The sequence below is a fragment of the Cupressus sempervirens genome, chromosome 3, assembly GCF_028749045.1.
Source record: "Cupressus sempervirens isolate cs-2001-9-10 chromosome 3, ASM2874904v1, whole genome shotgun sequence".
NCBI classification, from domain to species: domain Eukaryota; kingdom Viridiplantae; phylum Streptophyta; class Pinopsida; order Cupressales; family Cupressaceae; genus Cupressus; species Cupressus sempervirens.
The window spans coordinates 703,178,693-703,200,546 of NC_143120.1; the positions used below are offsets into that span (position 1 = coordinate 703,178,693).

General features: G+C 33.4%; 1 pseudogene across 1 annotated transcript in view; it reads left to right on the forward strand.

Annotated features, from left to right (window-relative positions):
- Positions 1–531: 531 nt before the first annotated feature.
- The window catches only part of LOC149568695 (immune-associated nucleotide-binding protein 9-like), a 138,870-nt pseudogene continuing 117,547 nt past the window's right edge, over positions 532–21,854 (forward strand). Inside the window, exons 1-2 of the transcript XR_016361697.1 lie at positions 532–663; positions 735–936. The product of XR_016361697.1 is annotated as an immune-associated nucleotide-binding protein 9-like (transcript). The remainder of the gene's footprint in view (positions 664–734; positions 937–21,854) is intronic.

The following is a 21,854-nucleotide window of genomic DNA, read 5'->3' on the forward strand; positions in this document are numbered from 1 at the left end:
CTGCACTTAGTGAAATGTGTACAAAAGATGACCTTTTAACTGTTCGACCAAAACTTAATTAAAAAATATCTAGTAATTAAATTTTAAAATATCATTTTTTTAAAATAGAATATTGTATAACTATATAGAATATAACATATATGTAATTTATGGACCGAATAATCATCACTAATTATATGTGATAAAATTGAATAATATATTTACAAGAAAGTTATCGATTATTAGGCACCCCTTAAATTATTGGTCCCTCTCGCCTATTGACATTAACATCAGAAATCCATTTATTACTGACTACAAATGGTTTCCGATGAATGAGCCTACGAAATCCTGGCAAATTAAAGAGAATAAATATCTCTTGCACCTTCCAAACTTGGGTTTCTTTACATCACCTCAGTATGGATTTCTATGAGAAAAATATGCAAGCATCTCTTCAATGTTCTCTTTGCTTTTGTAATCGTTATATTCCTTCTGCTTTAGCCGACCTAACAAATATAATCTTCACCATAAAGTTATTCCTTGGTTCCCAAGCATACCTTAATATCAACGCAATGTCGGGTTCTGATTGTTTTCAATAGATAGATTTCCAGCAGAGTTTTCGACAACCGATAAATTAAACACTGGGCTCTCATCAGCTGGGGATTGCTCACTTGGGTTGACAGAAAGGTATAGTTACGTTTTTTACTTGAATGAATTGAAATGATAGGAAAGATGATAAGTTGGGCGATGAATTGCAGAGAAGGAAGAGATAAAGTATGGGAGGAACAACGATGGTGTTGATGGGGCGCAGAGGCAACGGTAAAAGTTCAACTGGAAATTCCATCCTTGGACGCAATGGCTTCATCTCCCGCTGGAGCTTTTCATCTGTTACAAAAGAGTGTAAGCTCGAGCAAACTACGCTGAAAGATGGCCGGTTATTAAATGTGATTGACACCCCTGGTAAGCTCCACCTCTGCTTTCTTCTCTTCATTCAGATTCTCCCATTGTTCTTATATATCCCCATAGTTTTGTGAGGAAAATTTTCATTCAATTATCACAGGGTTCTTCCCGTCCGCTCACTTTGTCATAGTGAATCAGGATAGAGCGTCCTTAGGGTTAGAAGGGTCCATGGTCGTATTAGGGTTTAATTTTTTTTACGGTTATTTCTATGCAATTTGTAATTTTTAATAATTTGCTATTGTGTTTTGATTATGTAATTTTTAAGTTAAATTTATGGATGAAATGAGTATGAAGTGGACTATTCATTTTTATGGATTAATTAGGTTGACTTAAAAATTAGATACTTGAATCTGAAAAATAAAATATTCTAAATTCATTAGAAAATCAATCAATTAAAGTATTTTTTTTAATAAAAAATTAAAAAGTATACACTTATTGAAAATGATTATATGTAAAATTATTAATATAAAATTGAATTTAATAAATATTAATGTTATTTAAAAATTTCTTTTAATTATTTACAAATTAAAAAAATAAATTAAAATTTTCATTTTATAATTAATATTATGCAATTATATTGATTTTAATTTTAAATGTGTGTTATATATATGCACTTTAAAATTAAATATGTTGTACATGTTTTCTATAATTTAATTAGAATATTTTTTTTTTCCTATTACATATAATTTATCCAAGTTAAAAAAGTGTCTTTAATGCGTACTTATTGTAGCGAGTGTAATTCATCTAGAAGTCAAATTATACTAGTTATACATTACATATTCACAATCTACTATGTCTTTGATAACACATTATGTATGTAGTTATGAATATATTACCACATATAACATTTATCTTCTCCAAATTAGAGCCACACCCTAAGTAACTATCATTTCTTCTCATTTAACTCTTGTAGTCCATTACAAGGTACCTTCCACCCATCTTGACTCCTATGAGTTGCTTGTATTGGTGTCACCACCCACGCTACTAGTATTTTAAATTTTTTTTATCTTGACATTACAACAAGTGGTATAGTTGTTAATTTTACTACAATGACCCATTTTTTCCTTCTTGAGTTCATCCATGAGGTTAGATGGGTTGATCTCAAAGGACTTTGACTTACACATCAAATAATTCCATCTGCATATTCTTGTAGTAACTGTGACTTAAACATCAATATTATAGAGAATCTCCTAAGATACTTAGATAGAGACATGTTCTAACACTAAAAATATTGCAATGTCTAAATTTTGAAATAATTCATTAATTTTCTATTGAAAATTTGGACCCAAAAATATTAAAATTCTTCTCGAGGTTTCAGACATAACCAAACACAAGCTAAAAATTAGTAATGCTTTTTACTAAGGCTAAAATAGGTTTATTTATAGGGGATCGAAACCCCAATTGTTCTATAGAAATAGAAAAAACATTAAGTTCTTAAACAAAACTATGTTCTCAATAATTAAACATCCGCAATCATTTCCAGCTAAGCCTAGCTAAGGCCAACACCAAAATTAGGAACTACAAAAAATAATAAAAAACCAAACAAGACAAGACAAGACAAAGAAAAGATAACAAAAGAGTGAATAAATCTAGGCTAAAGCTTCAATGTTGTCATTCAAATCCCTTTGAATACCTTTAATCTTTTCAATAACCTTCATGATGTCATGTTGATCAATCTAGATCTCTATTTATTTTTAGTGCTGGGGTGAGTACATTTTCCAAGCCTACCCTCTACCTCATCCTTATCAAGTTTCTCTAGATCCAACACTAGTTTCACCTACTCACCCTATTCCAAATAAATAAATATAGTAATATTTACATTGACATAAATATCAATTAAGCTTCAAACATTTTTAGAAAAGAGAGAATAAAAAATAAATTATGCATAATTTCAAGGGCTTAACACAAAGTGTAAATATTAGGTCCCTTGTTATAATTCCTTAGTACCAATTTGTGTAAGATAAATGTCACATGGAGCATTTAAACTTTACCTCCACAAGTCTTGCACACGTTTTCTTAAATATTTTACTTCAAAATGAAGGGTCATTGTTAACATTCGAAGAATCATTAACACAACTAATATCTCATCATTATTAGTATGGAAATCATGGATGCATTTAGCTTTAACAGAACCAAGGGGTGGTCCATTAGATGTCTAAAGGAAGATAAAACCTTCCCTAAGTGCAAATACATGTCCATTGAGGTTGTGGGATGTAAAATTTATGGAAAATCTTTTCCCAAGCCAATAATTACCCTTCTTTGATTATTTATATAAAACTATTAATACTCTTATAGGAATAACTCTTGGATAAAAATCCTTGTAGAAATACAAATGGAGTTTCTCCACATCTTATGTTTTACTATATTTTCCTCTCCCCATAGATTTTATTCACTTTTGTTATGGTCCCATTATTTGAAATAAATTTCCTCACATTTTTCTTCCCTCTCCATATTGATCTAAAGGCACTTGATCCTAAGACCTTAATGCAAAATAGAAAAATAGTGAGATCACATAGCTGTAATCCATTTTGTCAAGGATCTTTGAAAAATAACTTCTTTAATAATATTGTGTCTAACCAAAATCTTCAAGAGATCCTCCTATTGAAGTGTTTTGAAGATTACATTGGCCACAAGTGTTTTCCCTATGTTCTTAGGTCCATTAACCTAATTTCCTTTAATTTTTGTTTATCATGCACCAATCCTATATCACCATATATATTTTTTGTACCTTATGTCAGTAGATATACATTCTAACTATTTTTTTTCTATATATATAAATAAATTGAGAGTGATTTGTTTCTATCGATAAAAGACAAATGCCACATATATATTATTTTTCAAAAATAATTTACATTATTTTTTAACCTGTTCAAAGTGTACGCATCGAGAGAAAAAAAATAGAGAAGAAAACCCAAAATTAAAAGATATTTAATAGCTAGAAAAATATATAATAAATAATATATGAAGATAGCAATTGCTAGAAAACCTAGAAAATGTACTACCTAGAGAGACCTATTTTTTGTTCCATTTTCCAAATTTAAAAAAAAAAAATATATATATATATATATCTAGCCCGACATTAAAATGGGATACCTAAGTATCTCACTCTAGTATTTAATCGACCTCCTTTCACCCCCTATTATAGGGGATGGTCATACCACCATAACATAGTAGATTTGAGAAGTTAATATTTACTCCTACAAAATTCACATAATATGTTAATCATAGTCATCAAGGGACTATATTGTCATATAATTTAATTAGTATATTAGTGTCATTTTCACATAATATATTTGAAAGAGATCCACACTAGTAAGTAGGATGATTTATTTTACTCATGAGGATAAGGCATTATCCCCCAATAGGTAATAAAATGAATATATTGCAATAAAAAATTAGACAAGGACTAGAGGACACCCTTTTCTATTAGACCTAGATAGTTCAAAATATTTTTACTTGCATCCATTTACTTTAAAATAAAATATCACTTAGGGTCTTCACTATTTGATCAAATAGTCTTTACAATCTAGGACAATCCATCATTCTAAATATAAAACTCTATTATATCCTATTGTTTGTGCACTTTCTCATAGTCATTGAACATTATTCTTACCTTGTGTATGGAATAATGTTCCCAATTCATGGCTTCCCACTAGGTGAGGAGGTTATATAAGACATGTCTTTCTTTGGTAAAGCTAGCTTGAGTGAACTTAATCACATTGGGAAATATATATTCCAAACAATGTATCTAGGAATTTTGATAGTATCTTGTAGGACATATTAAGTAATGTGATATATCTCCAATTATTTGTATGGGATTGTAATGTTACTATCCTATTGTACTCTTGTTCATATTGATTTATCTATCAACACAGTAGATAGCCTTATAATGGGTGGGTGACTATCTACCAAGGTCGTACGATGTAAAGGGGTGAAGATGTATGGAAACTTGAATGTTCATACAATGATATATATGTCTGTATGGTTGCTAGCTATGAAGCCATATGGTTAAGGAGGGAAGACCATATGGTGAAATGCACTAGGACTTTAGAACTGAGTTGCAAGGCCATATGGTTGGGGTAGGATTATTATACAATATAGGAGGTGACCATACTATGTATAACTGATGGGGTGTTGTATGATATATGAGTGAAGGGTGATGGAATGTAATCACTTTGCCAAGGTATTGTATGCAGTAATGCAAGAAAGATAAATCACTACCAATAATAATTGTATTGTAGATGATTTCTATTAAAGTTTTTTAGAATAACTGAGAGGTTGGGGGGGAGGGGGGTTTGAATCAGTTATTGAAGGTCAAGATGTACAATTAAAACTTTTCACAATTTAGTGAACCCATATGCATAAAACATTTTCATCATGCATGCATCCATTAGATTATGCAATAACTTAAACTTGTAGGTTACTTTCAAATCAATTTGCAGAAATGTAAACATGAAATGTAACATATTTAATAACACATTTGACATAATTATTTAACATGGAAACCCAATTTGGAAAAAACCACCAATAACATGCTACTCATTCTCACTCTTTTGAAGTGATGCCCTGTGAAAGATCAACTCTGTTAAAGGTTATGATACATACTATTAAATGTGACTCAGTTAAAGGATTTCAATCACCTTATTTAGAGTGAGATTTGTTAGAGGACTTTAGATCATTCACTTGGAATATCACCTAGTTAAAGGATTTATAAATGACTATTAGGTCAACCTTAATCCAAAGGATTTACATACAATGATTAGAAGGTAATAATAAGGCTTAATCTAATAACAACTTACAACTCCATTTACAAATTACAGATCTCTATTTTAGTCCTCCATTCTTCTTGGCTTTCACACTCTTTAGCTCTGATATATTGTTCACCCTTCAAGCATCCATACCCTTAAGCCTTCTTGCTTTGCTTTCCAATGCAATCTCTTCTCTTAGGTCACTAAATGAAGCAAATATTGTAGACTCCTTGTCTTCCTTAGATTCTTGCACACGAAAACCCTTGCTTTTTACCAACCATCTCTATAAATAGAGAATTAAGATATTTTTTTGTTCATCCTTCATCATCCATTTTAGGGTTTGGTTGGATTAGGTAGGATTCAATGAATCTACCTCTCATTTCATTATATTCCCTTCTAAAAAAATCTCCTTTCAATTTCCCTCAAAAAAATTTATCTTGAATTTTGTGCCACCATCTCATCAAGCTTATCTTCCACACAGTTCACACAATCCAAGAAATCAAACTTATCAGCTCAGATTCATCGAATTCACAATCTTTCTAATAATGCTGACACTTGGCATTAATTGGCTTCTGATGCTTGACTTAAACTACGTAGCTTGGCAACCAAATTCAAAACAATCAACATGAACTAAAGTTTATTGGTGCTCAACATCAACTAAAATTTACTTGGCTTACATTGTTTCACTCGGCTTACATTGAAATTGACTTTTTTCAACTCTAATTGATTTTCTAATTGGCTTACACTATCTTTTCTCAGCACCTACTGTGTAGAATGTTAAGCTTGGAAGAAAAACTTCATTTAACTTATTCTTTTGAACTTAATCAGTGTAACCATCCTTTCAAACCTTAAGTAGATTATCAATGCATACCATATATCAATCAACTTGTTTGATTTAGGGCACTCCTCATGCTTCTCAAATAGCTTTTGACAAGGGTATCACCCATAGTTTACCTCTTCGATACTCATGAGCATCCTTAGGCAATGCTTTTGTATAGATACCAACAATTTTCTCTTAGTGTTGACATATTCCATCTTCACCTCTTTATCTTGAACTAGTTCTCTCAAGTAATGATACTTGATTGAAATGCACTTAGTCTTTGTATGCATCATAGGATTCTTTGATATATTTATAGCACTTGTATTATCACAATAAAGTATCATAGGTTCAATGATTTCTTCCTTCATACCTTTGAGTAGCTAATTAATCCATACAATGTTTGTACAATTTATTGTAGCAACAACATATTTAGCTTCAGCGGTAGGTTGAGATATATAGTTTTCTTTCTTGCTAGTCCAAGTAACCACCATTTTTCCTAATAAAAATGTTCCTCCACTAGTACTCTTTCTGTCATCAACATTTCCAGCCCAATCAACATCAGTTTAGGCCTTCAATTTAAATTTCTCATTTTTCTTGGAGTATAGACCATACCCCTCCATCCCTTTCAGATATCTCATTATTATCTTTACTTCCATCAAGTGATTCTACCTGGATTAGTAGAGAATCTTGCAACTATCCTTATAAATAATGGAATATCAGGTATGCTATATACTACATATTGTAATTTGCCAATCATAGACCTATATAATGTTTGACTCACCTTACCTAAATCATCATTCTTTCACAATTTATGTCTTGTCACCATGAGTGTACTTATTGGCTTGGAATCATCCAATCCAAAAGTTTTTAGTATTCCCCTGATATACTTTGACTAAGTGATGTATATACCATATTTCATCTGATGTACTTGCAAACCCACAAAGAACTTGATCTCTCCAAATATAAACATCTCAAATTTTTGCATCATTTCATTTGCAAAAGGCCTTACATAAAGAATCTTGACCTCCAAATATGATATCATCAACACAAAGTTTAGATAACAAAATACCTTTTCCTTTCTTTGTCTTAAAGTACATATTTCTATTATCATCAGTCCTCTCAAATCCAATCTTCAGAAGATAACTATGAAGCCTCGCATACCATGCTCTTGGTGCTTGCTTCAAACCATATAAAGCTTTGTGTAGTCTACATACTATTTTTTTGTTGTTAGCATCAACAAATCCTTTTGGTTGTTCTATATAAACCCCTTCCTCTCATATACCATTTAAAAATCTAGACTTAACATCCATTTGATAAACTTTGAAACCTTTGTATGCAGAGTGAGCAAGTAGTGTTCTTACTCCTTCCAACCTTGCAATTAGAGCAAATGTCTCTCCATAGTCTATCCCTTCCTCTTGTGCATATCCTTTACAAACTAATCTTAACTTATTCATTGTGACTTCACCATTTCCATCTAACTTCTTTATATATACCCACTTGGTGCCAATCACAATTTTGTCTTCTAGTCTAGGAACTAGAGTCCATGTCTTATTTTTCTTAATTTTTTCAATATCTCCTTTCATAGCTTTACTCTAGTCCACATCTACTAAGGCCTCTTTTACTATTTTAGGTTCTTGCATGCTTATAAAATATGTATCATTTCTCAACTTGTTCCTTCTCATTGGTCTAGCATCCTTATCACCAATAATTTGTGCGGCAGGGTGATGTCTCTTGACATACTTAGATAATCTTGGTTTTCCTCTATTTTCTTCATTTAGTCTCTCAACTTCTAAATCATTATGTACATCTCTATCAAGTATTTCAACATCTCTTTCATGTACACTAATCTTAGAATTAGAATGTGCCTCAACTTCATTTTGTAACTTAGCACCTAATGTAGCTTAGTTCCTAAATGAAACTTGACATTCATAGTATGTGACTCAACAGTCACTGAAACTTGATGTTGGTTTGCAACTTGATTTACAACATCTTCTTTAGTAGGAATGCCTTCATAAAAGTACACAAATGATTTTTATTTCTCTTGTTCCTTCATAGGTTCATCCTCATATACTTATGTGTTAGTATTTAAATATTTATAAGCTTTACTTCTTGTGGAATAACCAAGAATCGCACCTTCTTCACCTTTGGCATCTAGCTTACAATTCTTGAAATCTTTGAGAATATAACACTTGCTTCCAAATACCTTAAAATATTTTACATTGGGTGAGTAGCCATACCATAGTACAAAAGGTGTTGAATGAGTACCTTTCTTGACTTGTACACAGTTCAAGGTATAGATAGTTGTACTGACAACTTCTCTCCAGTATTTCAAAGCAACATTCTTCTCCATCTTGAGTGTCCTATCATAGTCCATTATAGAACTATTCCTCCTTTTAGTAATTCTAATTTGTGGAGGGGTTCTAGGAGAAGATGTCTATCTTTTGATTCCTCTATCATTACAAAACATCTCAAACTCATTTGATGTAAATTCTCCTTCTTTGTCAAATCTCAAACATTTTAGGCTTTTACCTATTTCTTTCTCAACTCTTGGTAAGTACCCCTTAAAAATTTAGAAAGCATTAGATTTCTATTTTAGAAACATAATTGTCATCATTCTAGAATAATCGTCAATAAGACACATAATATACTTATCTCATTTGTAGCTTTACACTTCAATTGGTCCACACAAGTCACTATGAACAATCTCTAATATTCCTTTAGAGGTATGAGTTTTACTCTTAAAACTTGACTTTGTCATTTTTCTAACTAACACTATTTGCAACTTATATTATTAGGCTTCTTCAACTTAGGAAAACCTCTAACTCTTCTCATGTTACTAGCCAATTTATCAAAATTAACATGACATAACCTTTTGTGCCATAGCCACACATCATCAAATTCTACAACTAAATAAGTAGCATACTCTGTATCAAGGTAGAATATATTACCTGTAGTTTGATAACCTTTTCCAATTAGTTTTCAATTAGTATCATACATCTTAGAAATTTTGTTCTCAAACTCAACCTTACAACCCAAATTATTTAGTTGTGACACACTCAACAAGTTATAGTTAAGTATTTCAAAATAATAAGCATTGTCACAATAAATATTTTTAGTGAGCTTGATAGAACATTTTCCTTTTATTAGGCATGGTGCATCATTACCAAACCTTACACTATTTCCATCATAATAATTCAAGGTAATGAACTTACTTTTATCTCTAGTCATGTGATGTAAACACCCATTGTCAATGATCCATTTGTCATTCTTGTTCACACAAGACACTAGTGTAGTTACCTCATCCTCTTCAAATTCATTCTTCATTGCAGCATACACGACTTCATCATCATGATCGTTAGATCCATCTTTTGTTTCCTCTTTAGCAATTTAGAAAGACTTCTCGCCTTTGTCTTTGTAGTCTTTGCTGTCTTCATCTCTTCTACTTTTGTACTTGTCACCACTTCTGTAATTCTTCTTCTTTGGACATCTAGTAGCAATATGACCAATCTTATTGCAATTGAAACACATGGTAGGTAACTTACCTTTAAACTTGCCTTTATCTCTATGAAATCTCCTTGCTAATATTGCTTCAAGTTGATATACATCTTCCTCATCTATATCACTATCATTGGACATATATTTTGCCTTTTTTTTCTTCTTCTTCTTCTTCTCATCAATCTTCTTTAAAGACAACTTAGCTTTGAAAGAAAACTCAATGTTTTTAGGTCTGTAATTATCAAAGTAACATAGCTCAAAAGTAGTGATCCCACCTACTAGACCTTCAAGAGTTAGATTATTCCCTGGCATAGATCTCAGTTCTTGTATTGCGAAAACTCTAATAGCATATATGGGCATCAGTGTTCTCAAAACTGTTCTTAGTCTAGTATCATCATCTATTGTACCAGTAGCTCCTCTTATTACATTAACATTTTTTATCCTAGAGTAATATTGAGGAATATTCTCACCTTCTTGCATTCTCATATCATCAAACTTACCTCTAAGACTTTTAGCCTTAGCTCTTAAAACATTTTTTTCACCTCCATAGATGGTGTGTAGAGAAACCCACATTTTCTTTACATTGTCACAATCCTCAATATCATCAAACTCAACATAACTTAGGGCAGAGGCAAACTCCAACATTACCTAGTTGTTTTCTTTCTTCATTTGTAGATCTTTAGTAGTTAGGGTGCCAGTAGGATAGACATGCTCAATAGTAATGGTAGTTTGTGCATGATCTCCAAGACCTCCTAGGTGTAGCTTCATCGAAATTTTCCATGCAGGAAATTTATCTCTATTAAGCTTGGGTACATCTCTTCTCAACATCTTGATCTTTGTGCTTGTAGTACCTTAAAACTAGTCCTCTTAAGCGTATGGCTTTTTTTGGAATTCTTTAGAATAACTAGGTGGGGGGGGGTGAATCAGTTATCCAAGGTCTAGATGTATATTTAAAATTTTTCACAACTTAGTGAACCCATATCTATAAAACATTTTCAGCATGCATGCATCCATTAGATTATGTAATCACTTAAACTTGTAGGTAACTGTCAAATTAATTTGCAAAAATGGAAACATGAAACATAACAGATTCAATAACACATTTGACACAATGATTTAACATGGAAACCCAATTTGAGAAAAACCACTAGTAACATGCTACTCATTCTCACTCTTCTGAAGTGATGCCCTATGAAAGGCCAACCTTGTTAAAGGTTACAATACACATTATTAAATGTGACCTAGTTAAAGAATTTAAATCACCCTATTAGGAGAGAGCATTATTAGAGGACTTTAGATCATTCGCTTGGAATGTCACCCAATTAAAGGATTTACAAATGATTGTTAGGTATACCTTAATCTAAAGGATTTACCTTAGATTGACACAATGATAAGAAGGTAATAGTAAGGCTTGATTTGATAACAACTTACAACTTCATTTGTGGATTATAGATCTTTGTTTTAGTCCTCAATTCTAATTGGCTTTCATACCCTTTAGCTCTGATATCTTGTTCACCCTTCAAGCATCGATACCCTTAAGCCTTCTTGCTTTTCTTACCAATGCAGTCTCTTCTCTTAGGTCACTGAATGAAGTAGATAACCTAGACTACTTGTCTTCCTTAGGTTCTTGCACATGGCAACCCTTTCTTTTGACCAACCATTTTTATAAATAGAGAATTAAGATATTTTTTTGTACATCCTCCCTCATCCATTTTAGGGTTAGGTTGGATTAGGTACGATTCAATGAATCTACCCCTCATTTCATTACACTCCCTTCTAGAAAATTCTCCTTTCAATCCTCTTTGAATTTACCTCAGAATAGTTCATCTTGAATTATGTGCCACCAGCTCATCAAGCTTATCTTCCACATGGTTTACACAATCCAAGAAATCAAACTTTTTGGCTCAAATTCATCGAATTCATGATCTTTCTCATAATGCTAACACTCGACATTAACTAGCTTTTTATGCTTGGTACAAACTGCATTGTTTGGTATCACTATCAAAACACTTGACACAAACCAAAGTTTACTATTTCTTGGCATCAACTAAAATTTACTCAACTTACACTATTTCACTTGGCTTACACTGAAATTGACTTTTCTCAGCTCCAACTAATTGTCTTGTCAACCTACACTATCTTTTCTTAGCATCTACTATGCAAAATGTTAAGCTTCATAGAAAAAATTTGTTTAACTTATTCTTCTAAACTTAATTAGTGTAACCATCCTTTGCAACCTTAAGTAGATTATTAATGTACTATAATATCACTGTCTTAACTGATCATTGTACATTTTTTCATATCATATCTCGATCTTTCCTCTAGGTGCTATTGTTAGCTCATTTGATCAAGTCCTCTTCATCAATCAAACAAATGATATTACTTAAATCGTATAAGAAATTGTCTTACTAGCAAGTAATGAGTTTGACATCAGTGAAAAAAATTATTAAAACACATATTCATACTTGTGTCTATCTGTTTTCAAAAATTGCACATAGAGAGATAACAATAGCACTTCATGTTTTCCATATACCAATGATAAATAAAATACTAGTACAAATAATTACACATGTAATGTGTATTCATAGGCAAAGATGACACTCCATATGTACTAGCCCCAAAGTAAAGTTGAACACAATGGAATAGGGTGAGGGTTGAATCCCACCAAAACTGAATTATACAAGTAGGGAAGATCTTTCATTTCCAAATTGGTGAACAATAGAGAATCCCAACTAGAAATTGAAGCATAAAGAAAATAATCTAAATCACATCCCAACTACTACCTACATGTTGTGCGTAAACAACCTTTGAAGGAATTGTTGTGGTCCCATAATGCATGCCCTATTTCTCCTAGAAATGGGGACCCCTAGTAAATTTTTGCTTACTAGGCTCTTAGTTTGGAGTTTGGGTAACTTTTGGAATCCCCCAGGAGTCTAGATCAAGCACTAGTATCTAATTGGAGGCAATTGAAGAATCTAAAAAAATACAAAAAGATCTCTTTGGAGGGAAATTTGCACTCTAAAAATGGTGCACATATGCACGACTTCATGAGGTGTGCATATGTGCACCATTTTGGAGTGATGAAAATGTGCACCTCTAAAAGGGCGAATCTGCACACTCCCAAAGGAGTGCACTTGTGCAACTCCCATAGGTGCACAAGTGTGCTCCCTCTAGAGATGTAAATGTGTGCACAACCAAAGGTGCACACCTATTTGCCCTCCCGGGTGTGCCTTTCTTGGGGTATATATAAGACCTTAACCCCCTTGCCCCTCCTTAATTTCTTTTTCTCATTGATCTTGAGTGCACCTCCATAGTTCTCCCCTTTGTCCTCTTCTACTCCCAGTCTCCAACAAGCCTCCCTTGGACACACAAAAAAAAGGTTAGCATCAACTAATGAAGGTGCACACATGAACATCTCCCTATATACATCCAAAGAAACTGACCTAAGGCATAAACACTATGAAGGTGTGAACATGTGCACATCCACAAGGTGTGCATGTGCACACCTTCCTCAAACAAACAAAAGGATTAAAGAAATAAGTAAAACAAAATAAGGCTTTCAGCTAATGAAGGTGCATACAAGCACACCTCAACAAGCTATGCATGTGTGCACCTTCCCATCACAAAAAATATCAAGAACAAAGCATAAAGCCTTTGGAGACACTATGAAGGTGCAGACATATACACCTCCATGAGGTGCTCATGTACACACCTTTGCACCCAAAAGAGGTTAAAACTAAGACCGAACTATCTTCCTCCTCCACTTGCACTACGCAGTGAGAATGTGTACACATAGAAGCTATTCAAGGGATAAATCAGTGCAACTATACACTTGTAAGGGTGCACTAGGTGCACTAAAATGCATACCAGGGCATTGTGGGGGGATCAAATGCTTTTTGTTTTGTTTTTTACCAGTTTTGACGTATTTTAGAGTCAATTAGAGTCTATTTAAGGTCATGTTTCAACCTTTTGACTAATGATTGCTTCTCTTATGTAGATTAAATGGTGTTTTTATCCTCTTCAATGGTAGAAAAGATGGATTGAAAACTATTAGCATTCAAGTATCAAGGGGCACCAAGGAAATCAAAGTTCCAAGATGAGCATGTCAAGATCAAAGACACAAAACCTAGACACATTGATTGCAACACATTCCTCATGATATGCAACAAACGTAAGGAGAGATCTCCAATTTTTTTAGCACTCATCCAATCAGGCTTAGTCAATGCAATAGCTCATCTAGCATCGGTTCAATCCTCTAAACTGATAATGAGCCTTGCAAAACATTATGTGTCTAAAGAGAAGGTATTTAAGGGTGTTATAGGAGAGATAGTCCTAGACCTCAAAGCTAGGAACATTGAGAAGGTATTTCACCTCCCAAGGGAAGATTTGTACTTGTAGATTTGAAATACCATGGGAGGTGAATGAAAAGGGGTTATATGAATGATAATATTGGATATACTATTGTGGTTTTAAGAAAAGTTATCAGTCTTCCAATAGCATGACATCTTCTAACTTGGATGGTTCACTTTATTAAAACCATTAGAATGATAAAGATGTCAATTGATTGGGCTACCATCCTAAGTGAAAACTAGGATGCATAATTATTAGCTATCATAGCAAACACTTGCTTCCACATGAAATCATACATGGTGTATTTATTGGTAGTGAGAACCATAGACTACCAAAAACTCTATAAAAAGGGAAGCGTGTAGGATGAAAATGCTTGGTCCTATGTGGTATATCCACAACTAGTGAAGAAGAAGCTCCCACTTCAAAGTGTGGAATATAGAGTGGTAAATAAAGGATTCATCTTTGCAATCATTAGGTTCATCAAAGGAAACTATGCCAAAAGAATGTTAGTAGAGGCAACAACTAAAATAATTGAAATTGACATATACTATATCTAGTTTAAGACCTTCACCTTGTTGGAAATAATCAAGACTAGCAAGGTTACTAAGAGGGGAGGGGTGAATCAATAACCTCAAAAAATTTAAATCAATTTAGTACTTAATCCATTCATCATTCATTTATCTAATCTACTATATGCATGAGAAAGATAAACATTTATAACACATGAACATTGAATTTTGGTGACTCAAAAACCTTCCAAATAGAAAGTAAAATTGGGGTGGGAATGATACCCACAAAACTTCACTACTATAGTATAAAGTTAGCCTATTAGTGCTTACATTGACCACTTCTGATGATCTACCCTATTAGGAGCAAAGAGGACTGCTAGGTCCTCCTTGTTAAAGGATTTACAAACATACAATGAAATATGCACTCTAATAGGAGATTCATACAAAGACTATTAAGTCTACCTTGTTAAAGGATTTAGAAAGATGATTCACCTGTTAGGATGAAATAGTGGATCTACTTACAACTTGATTTTTTATTAGATCCTTGAAGTATAGATCACCTCTTGTGACTGATGAATCTTTACTACTTGTAGACCTTGATGAATACTCTACTCTTCTACTGATTCACATTTACTCTTCTTTAAAGCATTACATGTCCATTCCTTCACACACACACACACAGACACACACACACACACACACACACACACACACACACACACCTTGCAAATGATATAATACATTACATATATACCATTCATATAATTGCAATTGCAAGGTTGGCCAAAACACAAGGGAAAAAAATATTACTGAGTCGACCAAATAGTAGAAAACTCGGGTTCTTCAAGCTGACTTGGTGACCTTCTGATACTTAGCATCTACAAAATTACTCGACATCGTTATGCACTTGGTAGAAGTAGAAGCTCAATCCATCCTAATCACACAATGTAGCTTGGAACTCGGTAACCATTAGATACGTGGTAGATATAGTGTCACTCGGTAAAAATTGAATCGTTCATTTACCTTGCTTTCACTCAGTAAACATTACACATCCATCACTTGGTAAACACTAGCTTCCATCATACAAACTGATGACTTGGTAGAAACTATGAAGCTCGGTGAACTCTGTAGGCTCGATAGACACTGCTGGACTGTACACTCACTTGGTAGCTTCAAGAATGCTCGGTGTGAACTGCTTAAGTGATGAACCTACAAGGTAACCACTGAATGCTCAGTATACATTGTAGACTGAGTGATGAGCTTGATAATCATTTAGAATCGAATAACTGTTGTCACTAATGACAAATACAATATAATGCCAACACACCTATCTTTGGGTATTTGGCACTCTATTATTCTCAAAGAGGCTCCCAAGCTATCCATCTGATAGACTTATCCTTCTAGAGATTATGTGCTAGCTCACTTCTGCATATGACAGAGTGAGGAGATGACACAAGAAAACATGGGTCTAGCCCATCACAATTGGTGCCTTCAAGGTGAAGTAAAAGTAGGATGTTACTACCTTCAACTTTGAATGCAATCAATATCCCTTGTAATAATACAACTCCCCTTACCCTTGTTTTGACAACATTGGGATGATACAACACCTAGCAAGGAAATAGTTTGTACATGAGGAAGTGTTGGAAGATCATTGGATGAACATTGTAGATGAATACAATGTACATATAAGGGACTATTATAGAATGAATCTATACTTAGTAGAAAAAGTGCTAAAGATGAAGATCCCTCTTAAGGCCATGGAAAATTATGCTAAAGTTGTCATGAAACCATTATAAAATAGGGATAAAATCTATGACCAACCAATAATGAATGCTAAAATAGGAAGCAATTAGAATGTTGATATGAATCATCAGGCTAGGCATATAGTCCAGTGGACAAATGAATGGATAAAGAAGCCATTTAGAATGGATCCAGTTCCTCATGCCAATGCCCTATAGTCTACAACAAGGCCAACTAGAGGCAAAGGTGTGAAAGTTACAATGCTAACCGTCCCTACTCAATCCCTAGTAAGGCCGGAAATGGTACACCAACATGAGAGGAAGGTTGAGTACTTCAAAGATGAATGAAGAAATAAGAGGAAAAGAGAACCTTCTAAGGAAAAGAAGCAGGCATCTCAAGCTCAAGCACCTCCATAATAGGCACAACCTAAACAAGCTGAGCCTGAAGCACAAGAGCTTGAAGCCCAAGAGCCACAAGCATCTCCACAACTAGAATAACCAGAGGAAGAATAGGTAGAAGAGAAGAGGGTACCACCAATAGTAGCTCAAGAGGAAGAAGATTTCCCCTCAGCTCCAGAAAGGGAAAGAGTTGAATCAACTATGGAAGATACAAAAAGAAGGAGAAAAAAAAACAAAAATACCCCATCCCTACAAGTGTCTGAGACCATCTTGGAAGTGGAGGACGAAGAAGAAGGGGAGAAAATTGAATTTGTCCCCTTAAGCCAAAGAACTCTCTTGGATAAGGAAATAGAGGAAGAGAGGAGAAGCTCTGCAGTGACACCTGCACTTTCTCCAAGGGAGCCTATCCAAGTTTTGACTTTAGAAGATGAACAAAAAAGTGGATAACAAATATGGAGGGTCAATAAATTGTTATTTTTGACCTCTCTGACTTTGACTTCATGTCAGTAGGCACTAAGATGGTGGGTAAGAAAATAAGAGATACTCGCATGAGTCAACCCTTAGAAGAGGATTGGAATCAATTGCACCCTCTACCTTAAGGAGCTCTGGGTATTCCACAACCACCATCTTAGGATCTGGCATTTGAACTTGTTGCACCACATCCAATCAAGTGCTGATAAGTTGGTTTCCATGGTGATGGAGGTATATACTACTAAGGAGCTAGACAAGATTGATGACTAGATTGAGAAGATATTAGCAGGGAATAAGATTATGGAGGGATTATACATAGAGATCTAGAGGCTTAAGGATCAGACTTGAGAGCAATTTTTTGAAGCAAAAAGGTACTACAACACTGATTGCCTTGAGATTTTTGAAGATGACCCTAAGACCAAGCTTATTGTGACATAGTTAGTGGTTTAATAATTTTGAGGAGCTTTCATAGATGCTTTGATAGATGAAGAGGTATTTTTGGAGTTGGATAGAAAGCTTGAGGATTTTGTGGAAACTCAGATTGTAGTAATTATCGACAATCAGTAAAGGATAAATATGGAGCTTTGGATTTTCTAGAAGCTAGCCTAGTGGCAAAGATTATCTAGAGAAGTTTAAAAATAAACATCCATACATCATTTTGGTATAAAGGGGAAGAAAACCCAAATGCTAGAAATTAAGTTTTGACACTTAGAAGAATTTTGGGGTTTTTGGAACCTATCACCAAGGTGTATAGGTGCACTTTTTAAAGAGGTATGTTGACATTCCACTAATAGTTAACTATCCGTTCCAAATTTAGAGTATTCCATGCACCTAAAATTTATTTTGATGGCAGATGAACTCCTAGAAAAATCTAGAGAAGGCCAAGGTTCCATTTTTAGAGCTTCCAGAGACTCCTAGATCATCTTGTACCTATATTCTTCTTATCTTCTTATTCTTTTATTCTTTTGTGTTATGTAAAGGCTCATGCAATTAATGAATATAAATAGGTGTGAAGACCTACTTAGCACCACTTAGAGAGTCATTTTGTATATAATTAATTTTTTTTTATTAGCTTTTAGCATAAGTTTTCATTTTAAGAAGTCTCACTACTAACACAAAGGGAGGAGATGATTTCTTATAAATACATGGATGTAATATATACTCTAGGCCATTATTTTGATGCAATAATATATGATATTGGTGCTCTCATTCTGGGTGTAGTTATTCTTTCTAGAGTGTGCTATTTTTGTGAATGCATGTTCATGAATTATAATGGAGCCAATGGTTTTACTATGTTATTATGATTGTGAAATTTTTTAGTTCTAGTGTTTGCCTCATGCTAACAAATTTTTTTGACATAACAAGTTGGAGAAAAGATCACCTATTTATTCTTTCATAGCATTTTTTCTCGCATGAGTGTACTTTCCATGGCCTTGCAATTTAATGAAACATGAAACATATTTAAGTTTATATTAAGTTCCCATCAATGATTATATTAGTGGATTTGGGGAAGCACTACTCCTATTTTCATTGATTTCCTAGATGATCTTATAAATGATTTAATTTATAAATGTGTTGTTACAATGGTTTATGTCTTTTAGGAGTTTCCTTTTCAAGTATTTTCTTTAATCTCTTCTTACCCTATCTTTGTTATTTTTTTTCCAACACTTCGTTAAAATAGGAATTCATATAGTTGAATCAATAAATTGAATTGATCATAAAAAAAAAAAACTAAAAAACATATCTATTTTTGGGTTACTTTTTCAAACAAAAAAAAAACAAATAGATTATTCAAAATTGGTTAAAAGGAACCAACAAAGGCCTCATTGTGAACATACATATTTGTCTTCAATTGAGTGGATTATGGTAAGGTTGGAAGACCACCTGGAACCTTAGAGTTGATGCTTAATTATGTTTCCAAGAGAGGGATTCACAAGGATCCCTTCCATTCATCATCGTGGAAAATGATAGAGCACAATGGTCACTTGCAAGGGTTTACAAAGATAGTCAATGCCAATACCTACACAAACAATTATAAATAAAAATGAGTCCAAGATATACTAAATCAATTAGAACCAAAAATACAAATATTATTAACATGGGCCCCATATTAATTAATTAAAGTAACTAATTAAAGTTCCTTTTTATAGTATTTAAATTCTAGGACTAGTTAATTAACTAATTTAATTAAATTATTACATTAAAATTTGGGGACATGACAAATCCTTGCTGACCAAAGATTTCTTTCTCTCAAGCAATTTGTCATTAGATAAAACATCAATAGCTTTAGGGTCCCAAATTAGACATGCAAGTGAGAAAAGTGAAATAAAATCAATCCTCCACCACACCACATATCTGTCAAACTTTTGCTATGCCACTCTAAAACAAATATTGTCATGTCTTAAGCCACTAGGATCACAAATCAAATATGTAGGAGAAATGAGTGAACTATCATCAAACCTCCCTTGCACCACAATTTCGTTTGGTATCCACTGCAACACTCCGATATAAATACTATAACATTCAAATTTACCAGTATCCCAAACTTGAAATTTATTTGTGTAATCCATCATGATTTCCACTAGGAAATATACTTCATAATTAGCTAACTATAAAGATCTCTCCTGCAAATAATCCTTGATTGAATCTACATCTCTAGGAGGCTAAACAACTACTGATTTAGCTTGCTTATTCAAAGAGTCATTGGTAGAACCCATTTTTCCATCAAGTTGATCACTGAGTATTGGTTTTATGGTATTTGTGCAATTACCTTGTTCCATAATCATTTCCTTCATCTTGGACTTGGGTACCAAATAGTTTCTGTCTTTGTGGTAAATGATATCACCAACCATCTTGTATCTTTCATCTTGCACTTGACCATCTAATAGTAGGCAGGAAAAAGTATTCTTGGAGTACTCTACTAACAAATGTGCCTTCCAATCAGCTCAAAACTAAGACATAGTATAATCTAAGTCCAAGCTCTCCATTCTTTCAATAGGCTAGTAGAATCACTAGGTCTCTTTGTTCACCATTCTATCAATTGGATGAGATCTTCTTCTCTTCCAGCTATAAACTCTCATTCACTATCCATAGCCTAGCAAGATCATTGGTACTGATACCATTGTAATGTTCCTATCTTATTGTACTCCTATTTATATTGATTTTTCTATCAACAAATTAGATAACCATATAGTGGGTGGGTGACTATCTGCAGAGGTCATACAGTGCAAATGGGTGAAGATGTATGGTAACCTAAATGTCTATATGGTACTTTGTATGTCCATACAATTTCTAGATGTCAAGTCATATAGTTAAGGAGGGAAGATTGTGCAGTGTAATAGGGTAGGGCTATACAAATGAGTTGCAAGGCCATATGGTTGGGGTAGGATGGCCATATAGTGCAAGAGGTGACCATATGGTGTGAAACTAAATGGGGTTTGTATGGTGTATGAGAGAAGGGTGATGGAATGTAATCACTTTGCCATGGTATCTTATACATCCATGCAAGAAAGATAAATTTCTACCAATAACAATTATATTGCAAGTGATTGCACGTATAGAGATAACAATAGCACTTTATATTTTCCACATATTGATGATAGATAAAATGCCAGTATAGATAATTACACATGAAATGTATATTCATAGATGAAGATGGCACTCCAAATGTGCCATCCCTAAAGAAAAGTAGAACACAATGGAATAGGGTGAGGGTTGAATCTCATAGAAACTGAATTAGCCAAGTAGGGAAGATCTTTCACTTCCAAAATGGTGAACAATGGAGAATCCCAACTTGAATTCCCAATACAAAGAACATAATCCAAATCACATCCTAGCTACTACCTACATGCCATGCTTGACTGCCCTTCAGAGGAACTCCCAAGGGTTCGCAATGATAGCCGATGGAAACACCTACAAAAACAATCAAAATAAAAATGGATTCAAGATATACTAAATCGATTGGATCCAAAAATACAAATATTATTAACTTGGACCCAATTTTAGTTAATTAAAGTAACTAATTAAGGTCCTTTTGATATATTATTTAAATTTTAGGACCAGTTAATTAATTAATTAAATTGAATTATTACATTAAAATTTGGGGACATGACATGAATTTCTATCCATCCTCAGGGATGAGTTTAATAAGGCCACTATTGGCACCACTTCATCATGATCTCCACCTTGTCAATTTTTAATATATCTAAATAAACTCTTCTCTATTCAATTTATATATCATTTGTAGAACCCTGTATCTAGTCCATCTAGTATTTTTTCTTTATCCTTTCTAAGGGAAAGAATGACTATGTTCATTTCCTCCAATATAACTTATCTATCCAGATAATATCTTTCTCATTTGTTTTCTTCAATATAATTCTACCTATTA